Source organism: Adiantum capillus-veneris, chromosome 4 (genome assembly GCF_014529385.1).
Source record: "Adiantum capillus-veneris isolate H3 chromosome 4, ASM1452938v2, whole genome shotgun sequence".
Classification (NCBI taxonomy): Eukaryota; Viridiplantae; Streptophyta; class Polypodiopsida; order Polypodiales; family Pteridaceae; genus Adiantum; species Adiantum capillus-veneris.
The window spans coordinates 150,907,137-150,920,250 of record NC_140934.1 but is presented as its reverse complement, the minus strand read 5'-3'; the positions used below and the strand labels follow the sequence as shown (position 1 = coordinate 150,920,250).

At 39.8% G+C, this 13,114-nt stretch overlaps 1 pseudogene; it reads right to left on the bottom strand.

Moving 5' to 3' along the window:
* Positions 1–4,519: 4,519 nt before the first annotated feature.
* Positions 4,520–5,096, bottom strand: LOC147460163 (gamma carbonic anhydrase-like 2, mitochondrial; annotated as a pseudogene).
* Between the last annotated feature and the right edge of the window lie 8,018 nt (positions 5,097–13,114).

Genomic DNA, 13,114 nt, shown 5'->3' with positions numbered 1-13,114 from the left:
CTCAAAAAATCCTCCAGAAGAAGTCAAAGAGACTCAACCAACTGTTGGTATTCAAAGAGCACATCAAAGTTAAAGATCTAGTCTGGTTACATCAAGCATAGGTTCAACCTCAATAACAAAAGGTGACAAGGTAGGTAGCATCAAATGAGGCAATTACTTATCAAGGCTACTTCTAGGGGAACACCAATGTTTGGTCCAAAAGGCCTAGGGTAACAGCCTAAACCTACTTACCTTGAGAGAAGAATTCTACAAAGAGAAATCCAAGCAATCAACAGAAGACAAACACGTCAAACAGAAGATATAACAACCGCAAAAGGAACTAAAAAAAACCTTTGAAGAAGGAAGAGATGCGACAAGTATGGGTACCAAAGTGATATTTCTACCAAGCTAGCCAACAGAGACAAGTACAACATCGGATGATTCCGATCCGACTACTCGAGGTCCAAGGATTTTATGAAGGTCACCCTTGAATATAATTACCAAAAGTAGCAGCTTAACCTAGAACAACAAATATTAGTAGTCATGTAGCACAAGGTTCCAACCAAAGGCACGAAAATACAAAGAAGAGCCGACAAAATTCAATCACCACCAAGGTTCCTACAACCTCCTCATCTTTAACTACAAAAGCAAGGCTTTTACAAATGTAATCATCAAGTGCGGATACCAAAGCCTAGTGCCCATCAAGTCATCAAAAAATGGAGCAAATGCAAAGAACGGTCACATAAGGACCAGAGACAAGGTGGGTTCTAAAATCGCTAGTGGTAAATCAATCACAAAGAACCCACACACATTGACAACCGCATCACATGGGAGATAAAACAAAGTCTCCATCAGTCCCTACTATAGCCATAGAGCCAATTTCACAAAGTAGTGTCAACATATGACAAGCAAGTCGGAGAAGAGACAAAGTATGCCAACCTACTGGAAAAAATGGTGGTATCCATAAACCAACACAATGAAAGAGGCCTAAATCTCAAGAACTTATGGAATTGGGTTTCTGGTCTTGAATAGATAAGTCCAAGTTGCCATTAAAAATACATAACATAAAAGATAGAGTTGGGTAGCTAAGCCATTAAATGAGCAAGGCATTAGTCCCAAAGCTTCAAGTAATATTCTCTGTGGTTTAAGCATCTTAGCTATTCTAGGTATTGATCAAGCTGGAAGAGTTGAGCATATTTTTGTTGTGTCAATCATGCTCGTATATGTGAGCATAAGAATCAAGGTCTATGTATTCTAAATCTTGTGAATGAAGGAGGAATTCCAAAAGACATTCACACATTGAGCACAATGAGATATGAGTGGAGAAGATTCTACATTGAAAACCCTTTTTGGAAATGTGGAAGCTATTGCAACATCCTTTGATGCCACATGTGCTACATTTGTTCCTTGAAGCACCAATCAAATCCCCGTTTCACACTGCATGTTTTTGTTCAATAAATTTCTCATATGCATATAGAGTGTCCCATAATTGGCACTTGCATTAGGCACTCTTCCTTTGTTTTTTTGAAGCACTCACCTTGTATAAATAGGTACTTCAAGTTCAAATGCTCAACTCCAATAAAAGCGTATACCAGAGGCACTTATTTTTCACCCTTATCATCATCTTATTGTATATATTCCTTTTACATCAGCAATAAGAAAATGGCTACCCAAATCAATCATCAAAAACTTGGAGCAATAGCTACAGATCCCAACATACTTATTAACAGAAGATCTTACCTTCAACGACAACAACCGAGCTTCATCAAACATAGGCAAAATGAAGAATGTCATAAAAAGACAACAGACGAACAATGACAACTTCAACAAGAAATCTCTCAACAACAAATACACGGAGCTTAACAGTGCTAAAGCTAGTGAAGTATTGCAAGATACCAAGAGTGGGTCCATCATCAAATCAATGACAAAGGGAGACACATCAAAATCCATCTTCGCGGCCAAGATTGGCAACAAAGAGGAGAATGAGCAATGAGATGCAAAGTTGACTCAACAATCAAAACTCAACTCTCATATAAACAACAACACAACATATATGAATCACTCAAGGTAGGGGGGGAAATCATCAACCACAAAGCATACAAAGCTAAAGATTAGCCTTGACAACAAAGCTGAAGACAACCCTAACAACAAGATTGCAAATGGTCGTGTCAAGGGAATGACATAAGCTAGGAAGGGCGGAATGTTGGCGGATTGACTGAACAAGCACCCACCTTGTTGAACAATTAGCTAGACACCATATTTGTACTCTATTATTTTTTTTGAGCTAGTGTAGCTACATTATGTGTACATCCTGATTCTAGAGTAGTAGGTCGATTCCTTGAGTTGTAATTCTGTCATGATATGTGTAAACGCCCATCTGAGCTAGCCACTGGTCATTTAGAAAGCCCTAGGTATAAAAGTCAATAACCTTAATGTGAAAAGGAGGCTTATCTTTGGGGAAGAAAAGAGCTCTGCTGTACGTATGCTCAAGCAACCACAAAGCTCCAACTTGTAATCCACATAACTAATGATTGGGTAATTTGTTTTCAATTCCAAAACTTACATTGTGTTCCTCTCGCTTTGCTCTTTCATTGAAGTGGAAGCATTATTAGTTTTTTTGAGGCTCACAAATACATGTTAGTAAGCCTAATATTCAAATTTGAGTGCTTAATCACTATTTTTTAACGTTTCGACCATAGGAGAGTGTTCCTAGACCATAGGGAAACCTTTCTGTGTAGTTCTATTATAGTTTTTAGGACCTTGATCATGATGGATCGTGATTTTGGTACCTTGTTGGATTGCAACCAGGCTTGGTAGGATAGTGCCCCTAGGTGTCTTAGACCTCCTCCTAAAGTTTTGTTGCCTTTCAACTTTGTTTGAGTATCAAAATAGCCTTATGACCTAGAGTGGTGAGAAGGAAATATGCAATTTTTTTGATCATTGAGTGATGGTTTGCTTGTTTCGTTGGTGCCCCATCCGAGTCACTTCACTAAGTATTGACAATATGTTAGTGCCGGATAGCTATGCTACAAAAGTTTGTTGCACGGCGACCTACTAACAACAATGTGCTAGGAGTAAGAAAGAAGCCACAACCATGTATAGATGGATCCGTTCATGGTGGGCCACTAACAAGGTACTAGGTGTGAACATTCCACAAATGGATGGTTGGTTAAGTTGGTGCCATGTTCAATATCCATAGTTGAAGAAAGTATCTTGTAGTAGTAAGTAGATTATGAGTGGCAATTTTATGAAATGCTATTTGTATGAGGTTAAGATAGAGATATTAATACAAGGGATAGAGTATATTTAATCAATTCTCACAACAAACTTAGTTGAGACAAAGCATGCCAATTGTCTAGCTGGAGAAGGAAATAAACAAATGTTCAAATTATACAATACAAGTATGTCAGATCTTGCAAACTCATTGATATAGAGTGTGGACACTTGCATTTATGGTGGGCAGATACCACGGGAGTAGAGCTTTTGAGAGAAATTGGCAAGATGAATGTTTGCAAGGGCATGCTATTACTACTGCAATGCTAGTTAGAGAAGTAGATCAAACAATTTGGAGGAACCCCAATTTATTGAAGCTCTGATGTAGAAGGGGATAATGTCACAATCATACGCAAGTGACAAACAATAGAGACAATGATACAAGAAGAGGAAAATGCACGGTCAACAATCTTGGAGAGAGATAAAAATTATGGGATGATTACTAAAGGATCTTAAATCCACAAAACAATGTGGGAAATTTGAACTGTCCTTAGAGGTAGTAGAGTACAATGTCAAGGATAGTTGGGTGGGCAAGCCAGAAAACTCAAGAAGAATATAAAAATACATGTATTGGAACTACAACACCATCATTTGGGGTATTAGAAGGGCTGGGACAAGGGGAAAAAGCCTATTATGTGTGGTTTTACAATGACAACATGGACCACACATGGAAAATCTATAATACAATTACCCAATGTCTAGGGAGAGTGCCAAATACATAGCCTGTGGATAAGGGGACAAATTTGACATCATGTGAATTAAAAATTTTGGAGGAAGGATGATTGAAGTTTCAAAAGTGGTTGGTGATTGAGCAGACAAGTGTGTAATATTTTCAAGGAATTCTTGCCATTGCCACTAAGTGAATAGACTCTATGATATCTATGAAGGCAAAGATTGAGAGCCATGTTGTAATTAAAGAAAACAACATGAGATATTTATAGTGGTCACTTCAAGTTCACAAGTGCATGATGAGATGCATGAAGTGCACATTGTAACAAACCAAATGTATACAGAACCATTGATTATTTGAGAAAGTGTGCAGTGAATGACAATCTAGCACAATCCAAGTATTGAAAGGGTAAGGAAAACCTCCTTTTGGTAACTTAACATTGACCTCTTGTCTGCACACGAACGTGAGAGAGAGAGAGAGAGAGAGAGAGAGAGAGAGAGAGAGAGAGAGAGAGAGAGAGAGAGAGAGAGAGAGAGAGAGAGAGAGAGAGAGAGAGAGAGAGAGAGAGAGAGAGGCTAAAAGATGACCCTGTATATTTCAGGCTGGCAACATGAGAAACTTCTTGAGCTTTTTTGCTTACAAGTAAACTGTTTAATATGGCAAGAATTCATGGTTATGTTGTCATTCTTCAGTTGTTGTATGAATCAGGCGTGGTTATCACCCCAAAGCTCACCTGCAGGAGTCCTTCTGTCAGGTGCAAGCACAATCCCAAACTCAAGAATGTCATTTGTCTCCACAAGGGACCCTTCCATCAAGACACAACGTTTCCCAATAATAACTTCGTCTTCTATCACACATGATCATAAAGTGGAAAACGCTCCAATTGTGATGTATTTGCCGATGTCCGTCTTTGTTGGGAGCTCTGTGGGCGAGGTTCTGGCAGTGTGAATGACATAGCGGTCTTGCACATTAGCAACACAATTGATGGTAATCTTGTTGAGGTCTCCACGAATGACAGATCCATACCAAAAGACGAGGCATCCCAGACATCAATTGCGCCCGCAATGACAATCTTGGGGGCGACATAAGTGTCCACTGCAATGTAGGGAACAATATTGTAAACGGGAAGAGTTTTGCGTTGGCCTCTAAAGTCCCACTCTACATCTGTTACCATATACATGTGGTAGTGATGTGTGTGAACACACTAGGACCGCCGGGGTATTTTTTCCCTCTTTAGGAGGATTTTTCCCCCGTGCATTGTATATACGCCCATCCTCTAGGGCTATCTATCTTTCCATTGCACACTAAGTAAGATACTCTTTATTGTGTGCCTTGAGCTTCCTTCGTCTTCTCCAAGCTGTGTGTGTTTCTCTGCAACCCTAATTCCAACAATTGGTATCAGAGCAGGTTTACGTCCTCTCGAGCTTAGTCGCCAGCTGCTCCAGTACACTCTGCTCACTTTCTCCGATTTCAGTGAGCTTTGGTGAGCATTCGCAGGTTGACAAATACTTCGGGTAAGCTCAAAGAGCTTGGTCTGCTCAAATTTTTGATTTGGGCTCATTTTGGCTTCCGTTTCCACTACAGGCAGTACTGCACATGCTATTTCGTCATTTTGTGCAGAGTTTCTGTCAGTGCCATTTTTTGCATAACAGGTGCCTTATAGTCTTCTACGGTTTGTGCTATATAGCATAGGTTGTTCTCGCTCCGTTTCTCCTATTTTCGGGCAGTTTTCACATCAGGTGCAGCACTACCATGGCTGACAACAACAACACAGATGTGTTCAAGATGTTTGCTGCTGAGGATAGGTTGGATGGGGACAATTACCCTATGTGGGCTTATATGATGCAACACGTTCTTGTGTCAAAGGGCGTCTGAAATATTGTGCAGGGTATTGATGTACGTCCTGTTCTGAGGATGTAGGCAATGTTGAGGATGTTGCAGGTCTTCCTGCAAGGATTGCTGCTGTTAGAGTTGTTTTGCCTACGGCAGAACAAGCTCGTTGGGATGTTAAGGATGCGTAGGCTCATGCATTGATTGCGTTGTCTGTGAAGCGCACCATTGTTCCTCACATCCATTCAGCAAAATCTGCAAAACAGGCTTGGGATATTTTGGCTGGTCTTTATGCAAGTCGCAATGAGGCTAAAATTGCTTTGCTGCGTAAAGAGTTGGAGTCGAAGATTATGCATGAGGAAGATGATATGGACACTTTCCTTGCTAGTGTCAAGGATATCAATGAGCAACGTATTTCTACAGGAGAAGTCATTTCAGACAGTTCCCTTGTGCAAACTGTTCTTGATGCCTTACCAGATTCTTACCAGACTTTTGCTAGTACTTTGAGACTTATGACCCAAGGAAATCCAGAAGTTGTCAAGTTTGATGCATTATGCACATTGCTGTTGCAAGAGTCACTTTCCAGAAAAAACAGGACTAGGTAGCGTGCAGTTGAACAGGCTTTTATTGCTTCTCAAAGAAAGGGTGGTAAAACAGCAATGCAGCCACTTCTTATGGTTCTGCTGCGAGTGGCAAAAATTCTATTCCTAATACTTCTGCTGGCAGCAATTTGTTTGGAAATTCTGGTGATAAGGGCAAAAAGAAGATGCGTTACCATTATTGTAAAGCCAATGATCACTTGATCAAGTCGTGTCCTAAGTTGAAGGCCAAAGAGGCTAAGAAGAAAGAGGGTGGTTCCACTGCAAATGCTGGCTCCACTACAAATGTAGCCATTGTTGAGTCTTCTGTAAAAGGAGACTGTAATGCTGATGTTGATGCAGAATGGGCTTTTAGTGCAGAGTGCACTTACAATCCTGCTGTCCATGATGCATGCTTGTCAGTTGCTGCAGATTCACATGTGTGGTATTTCGACAGTGGTGCCACAAAGCACATTACCTCACATCGTGAATTGTTTACCTCTCTCGAGTTTGTCCCTCATGGGAATTCAGTCACTTGTGCCAACAACGCCTCTTATCCAGTTCAGGGAGTTGGAGAGATTGTGCTCACTGCTGCTAATGGCAGTTCCTTCACACTTGTTGATGCACTTTATGTACCTGGGATCAAGAAGAATCTCTTATCTATATCCACACTTGCTAGACTTGGACTTGTAGTCAAATTTGTGGATGACAAATTTATAGTTCATGATCTCAGTTTTGGTGATGAAATTGTTGCATCTGGCCTTTTGTGCTGTGGGCTGTATAAGCTCACTTTGTATGACAAGTGTGGACAAAATTTTGCAAATGTTGTTGCAGATTCAAGGGCTATTTCAGATGCAAAACTTTGGCATGCACGTTTTGGTCATCTAAATTTTGCTAGTTTGTTGCGTTTGCAGAAATCTGATATGGTTGCTTCTTTGCCGCCTCTTGAAGCACCTGTCAAACATGTTTGTGAAGGCTGTATTTTGGGTAAGATGCATGTGGAGTTTGTGGGCCCATGCAAACTTCGTCCTTGGGCAATTACGTGTAGTTCGTGACTTTCATTGACGATTACTCCAGGCATGCATGGGTATTTCCGCTTAAAGCGAAGTCCGAAGTTTTTATGCGCTTCAAACAATTTCTGGCTATGGCTGAAAATTTCTCGAAATGTACTATGGGCACCCTCCGTTCCGATCGAGGGGGGGAGTATATCTCTCATGAATTTAATGCATTTCTAGCTAGTCGTGGGATAAAACACCAATGTACAGTACCTTATACACCTTAGCAAAATGGTGTTGCTGAGAGGAAAAGCAGGTCACTTACGGAAATGGCACGATGTATGGTCAAAAGTCAAGCTGATTCTGTTTAGCCCTTGCTGTTATGTACTAGAGACAATAATGTAAGCTCACAGGACACTTATGACACTTTGTTGCCTCTTTTCAGTGGTGGAAATACGAATGTAAGTTCCAATGAGGCAAATGTACAGCCTATGGGGGTTTCTGAAAATGTTTTAGATCAGCCTATTACTGATGCAGATGTACATGATGTACTTGATGAGGAAAGGGCTGAAAATGAGCAGGCTAGAGGTATGCGGAAATGGCTGGTGCACACTTTGCGTGACAGTAAATTGGATGCACCTTTGTCTAGTCATACTCGTTCAGGCTCTCGCCATGCATCTTATGCATCAGATTTTTATGCTTTGGCTGTGTCTAGTTTACATGATGTTGAGGAGCCTCTGTCTTTTGATGAAGCACAAAATTCAGAAAATTGGATGGCTGCCATGCAATCAGAATATGATGCACTTATAGAAAATGACACATGGACTTTATGTGATTTGCCTCCTGGCAAAAAGGCCATTGGTACGAAGTGGGTTTACAAGTTGAAACGCAAGCCGTATGGTGAGATCGATCGCCATAAGGCTCGACTTGTTGCAAAGGGTTATGCACAGGGCTGGTTGTTTTGACCCGCGAGTGTCCACAAGTGGTTTTTGTTTCATGCTTGGCAGCTCATGTATATCATGGTTGAGCAAGAAGCAACCTAATGTGGCCACTTCAAGTTGTGAGGCTCAGTACAGGGCAGTCTTCACAGCTACGGTTGAGTGTGTATGGCTTAGACGCCTTATGGCTGATTTCGGTGTTGGACATGACACTGCCAACACTATCTACACTGACAGTTAGAGCGAGGAACCCAGTTTTTCATGCTCGCACAAAGCACATTGAGGTGCATTACCACTATGTCAGGGAGAGGCTCTCAGCAGGAGAGATCAGCTTGGCTTATGTGCCAACACAGGACAACCTTGCAGATCTTTTCACAAAGGCATTGTCTCGTGAGAAGCTTGAAGCTTTCCGCAAAGCTTTGGGCTTACTCCCCTTTGTGGACTGATCATGTCCTTAGTGCATGGCACTTCCCTTTACTCATGTGCTAGCTCTCGTTCACCGCATCACTCCAGGGGGGATTTGTTACCATATACATGTGGTAGTGATGTGTGTGAACACACTAGGACCACCGGGGCATTTTTTCCCTCTTTAGGAGGTTTTTTCCCCTGTGCATTGTATATACGCCCATCACTCTAGGGCTATCTATCTTTCCATTTCACACTAAGTAATATACTCTTTATTGTGTGCCTTGAGCTTCCTTCGTCTTCTCCAAGATGTGTGTGTTTCTCTGCAACCCTAATTCCAACAACATCACCAAAAGATTTCACGGGCGCCACCGAGTTCAACTCCAGAAGGATCAATCTTGTGTTTGGAAATTTGGGTTGTGACTGAGCAGGCAAGAAAGCCCCAACAATGTCGCGCTAGACACGGCACAGCGAGCTACAAAGGCCATAGCCGATGGTTTTGTTGAGCATTCTCTCTCTCTCTCTCTCATAGCTCAAGTAGGCGTCTCTCTCTATCTTTGCTCAAGTAGGACTGTGTGTGTGTGTGTGTGTGTGTCTCTGGTCAAGTGGGTGCTAGCGCCTACTTGAGCTATGAGAGAGAGACGTCTATTTGAGCTGTGTGTGTGTGTGTGTGTGTGTGTGTGTGTGTGAGAGAGAGAGAGAGAGAGAGAGAGAGAGAGAGAGAGAGAGAGAGAGAGAGAGAGAGAGAGAGAGAGAGAGAGAGAGAGAGAGTCTGATGTGCATTTTCAATATGCGCTTTGAATTTATGTTCAAGAAGTGGATAAGCGAGCTACATGTGGTACTAGGTAGTGCAATTGGGCCCTGCTTTCGTCAAAATTGCCCAAGGAGTCGATCAAAATTGTGGGACTTCATTCTGTTTTGAATTGTTGGGATGTAAACATTGCTAAGAAAAATATGCGACTCATAGCCAAGTGTCAAATTGTGATTTTAAGCAGTATGCAAGACTTGAACACTAGACCATCCCACAATGATAAACAAATTGTGTAAAAACAAAATCACTCTTTTTAGGAGAGTAAAGATATTTCTTGCTTTGAATCACCTATGTTACAAGAAAAGTACTTAAGAAAAAAAATTGAATTTTTAGAAAATTACCAGTCTATTGGTTCTTATAACCTTCCCAAGGGTTTATACATGCTCATAAAAGCAATGGCAAATAGAATGCAGCTCCAACATTGTTTTGCCTATACTTTATGATAATGAATTTTGAGTTTTCTTTTTCCTTTTTATTTTCTCATATCATATGATATTCTTAATGGCTTCAAAAAAAAAACCATTGCCTACATAACAAGAACACTTGAAAGAGAAGAAAACACTAAAGGGAAAATAAAGAAAAAAAAAAACACAAATGCACCAATGTGAAGTCGTCCACCTCTTTATATGGACACAAAAAGTCTTTTGACTTCACACCTTCATATGTCTTTTCAATTCCTAAACTCACCCTTCACTTACACACTTAACATTAGACTGGTATCATGACACTTTTATGTCCTTAGACACTTTTATGTCTTGTTAAGTGACCATTTTGCTTGAATTATTTGAAGAGTTTGAAAATGAACTTCTAGGTGCTATACATCCACAAAGTTGCTTTATGAGCTGAAAAAAACTTGATATTTTTTTGGAATATTGATTTCACCATTAAGCTTACTCTTGCACAACATTTTGAACCTAAACTGTGTGAAAAGACGTGTCCTATTTTTGGCATTTTTATTTTCAAATTTTTGCAATTGTACCGGTCGAAAATTCATGTTTGTGAGGTTTAGATTGCTAGAGGATCAGACTTATTAGTTCTCACATGTTTTGATGCTCCTAGGGAGAATGAAGGTCTAAAGTTGAAAGTTATGACCAAATTACAAGAATTGCCTAATCCCGTTTTTTCATCAAATTTAGCACTTTTATAAAAAAATTGGTGGCTTTATTTATATCCAAATACAATTTTGATTGTGTAAGTGGCAGGTGTCACATACAACTAATCTTCCTTGAGTTTACTTCAAATTTGGCTAGATATTGAGTAGTTTCTATGAGATTCTAGAGGTCATAATGCTAAACCCACTTTTTTCATGTTTGTTGTATTCAGCACTTCATCACTGTCCCCAAGGTTCCACTTAGTAAGACATCTATTATTTTTTTGACGTTCTCCATGGCTCCTTTTGAATCCAAAGGCTAAAGGGAACTAAGAAAACATGTATATAGTATATAGTATCTATATTGAGCGTGACTATAGAAACTTTGATGATAGGTCCTCGGAATGGCAAAAATGTAACATTTTTGTACCTATTTTTTTTTGCCAAAAAAACAAAAAATGAGGTAGAAGTTACCAGGGAATTTTATCTAATGTCCTATAAAAATCCCAGTCTCATTTATATGCAACCAACCGTAAGAAATGGTTCTTTTGGGCAAAATTGACTGGTCCAATAAATTTTGAAGTCTTGTTGTGACCAAGTGGTGATAAATTTTATAAGTTTGTTGTTTTTTCCATATGTAGTAGTTCCTGAATTGTAAGCTCATAAAAAGATTTTTCAAAAAGAGTGGATCTACTATGGTTTTGGAAGTTTTTCAAAACCCTAAAAAGACACTTTTATGTCCTATTAGGTTACCAAACTAGTGTTAAGATTAAGGAGACCTAATGGAGCTAGTCTTTAAAAAAAAACAAATTTCAAAACATACATACACATAGCTGCATATGGAGGAACTTTGTTTAACAACATTTAGGTTTTGATTGCTTTGTGCAAGGCGTTTTGCTAAATCAATTGAAAGAATAAAACACATTGATAAAGTTATGCATGTGGAAGTACTTAGACTTTTGCTTTGGAATTGTCATTATAATCCAGAAATAAGACACATATTTTGTTTCAATCGGGGGATACATAGCCGTGAATGGTGAATAGTCCCAACCTTAATGATGTCAAATGAAGGGTTAACAAAAGTAGCTCTTGAATATATGTGCCACAAGTGAGTTTTATAAGGTGGATCTTGGCCTGAGTCTCTGAAGTGCTCCTTGGGCTAAGAGTAGACAAGCAACTCAGTGATGTAAGCCAAAGAGGTGATGCTCAATGTGGCTTCTTGAAGGGAATCCAAAGAGATGTAGAGAAGAAAGGGAATTAGATTCCAGAGAGACTCCAAGTTCTAGTATGAGAGTCTCGCATCTACATCACACACAAAGAGAAAGAGAGAGATCACTCATCTCACTTTAAACAAAAGGCCAAAGGACATGTCATCGCCAACTCCAGTCAACCCACCTCTCATGCATTATTATTTTATCTTGGTGCCTTGCCCTCTCACCTCCATCAACTCACTTTTGCAACTGCTCAAGTATAGCATTGCTCACCTTTGTATGTGCTACTACCACTGAATCTTAAAGAAACCAAATCTACAAAAAAAAGTCCTCAAAAAGAATCTACCACTACTTTCACTCACCACTTTTGCTAATGAATACATCAAATAAACAAGGCATATGGAGATAGACGTTGCCACTACCTTTCACTTCAAGTGAAGAGAGAGAGAGAGAGAGAGAGAGAGAGAGAGAGAGAGAGAGCATGTGTGCAAGAGAGAAGGAAACGAGTAAGAAGAGAGACTATAGATTACAGAGGAGGAAAATAAAACATACCTTCCAAAATTTGAAGGGTGCTCCGTTCTATACCGTGTCATGCAATAGCATGTACATAATAAGAACGGGTGATGAGCCTTGTGATAGTGTATTGAGATGCATGGGAACAACCTCTATAATGTACAAATGTACTCATAATATAGAAGGTAAAATTATATACCTCATCTAATAAATTATTCAAAAAGTCATTTTCTTACTTCACCTTATTTTACATATGGAAATGACACCCGGTGTCAAAATAGAATGTGGGCTTTTTTTTTTTTTTTTTGCTTTAGCTTGCTTTAGCAAGCACATGTATATGCAAGGCAAGTCGCTAGGGTAGCACCAATTGTCGCATTACTGTATGTGCCCATGAGTGAGTTTTTTGAAGTGAGATTTGTATAACCAAAAATCATATACAACCTTGAAAAACATTTCATGTTTTGGTTCTTTTGGGCTTCTCCATGCTTTTTAATGTAGTTTTTTGCCCTCGCCTTGCCTTCTCTATGTGTAGTCGTATCGGGACAACTCTCCGTTCGCATCAATTTTGCACAGAGGTATGTAGAATCAATTTTGATCATCGTCATCTTTTGGTTCTCTACCAAGGCTAAGAACTTCTAAAAGACACTAAAGACGTCACTCTTCTGCTTCAAGAGATAAACCCACACCTTTCTAGTAGACTCATCTATGAATGTCAGGAAGTATAATGCTCCCCTAGAGACTTGACTGGCATAGGTCCACACAAGTCGCTATGAACAAAATCTAGAGGACTTCCTAACTCTTTGTCTAAAGGCGCGGGTGTC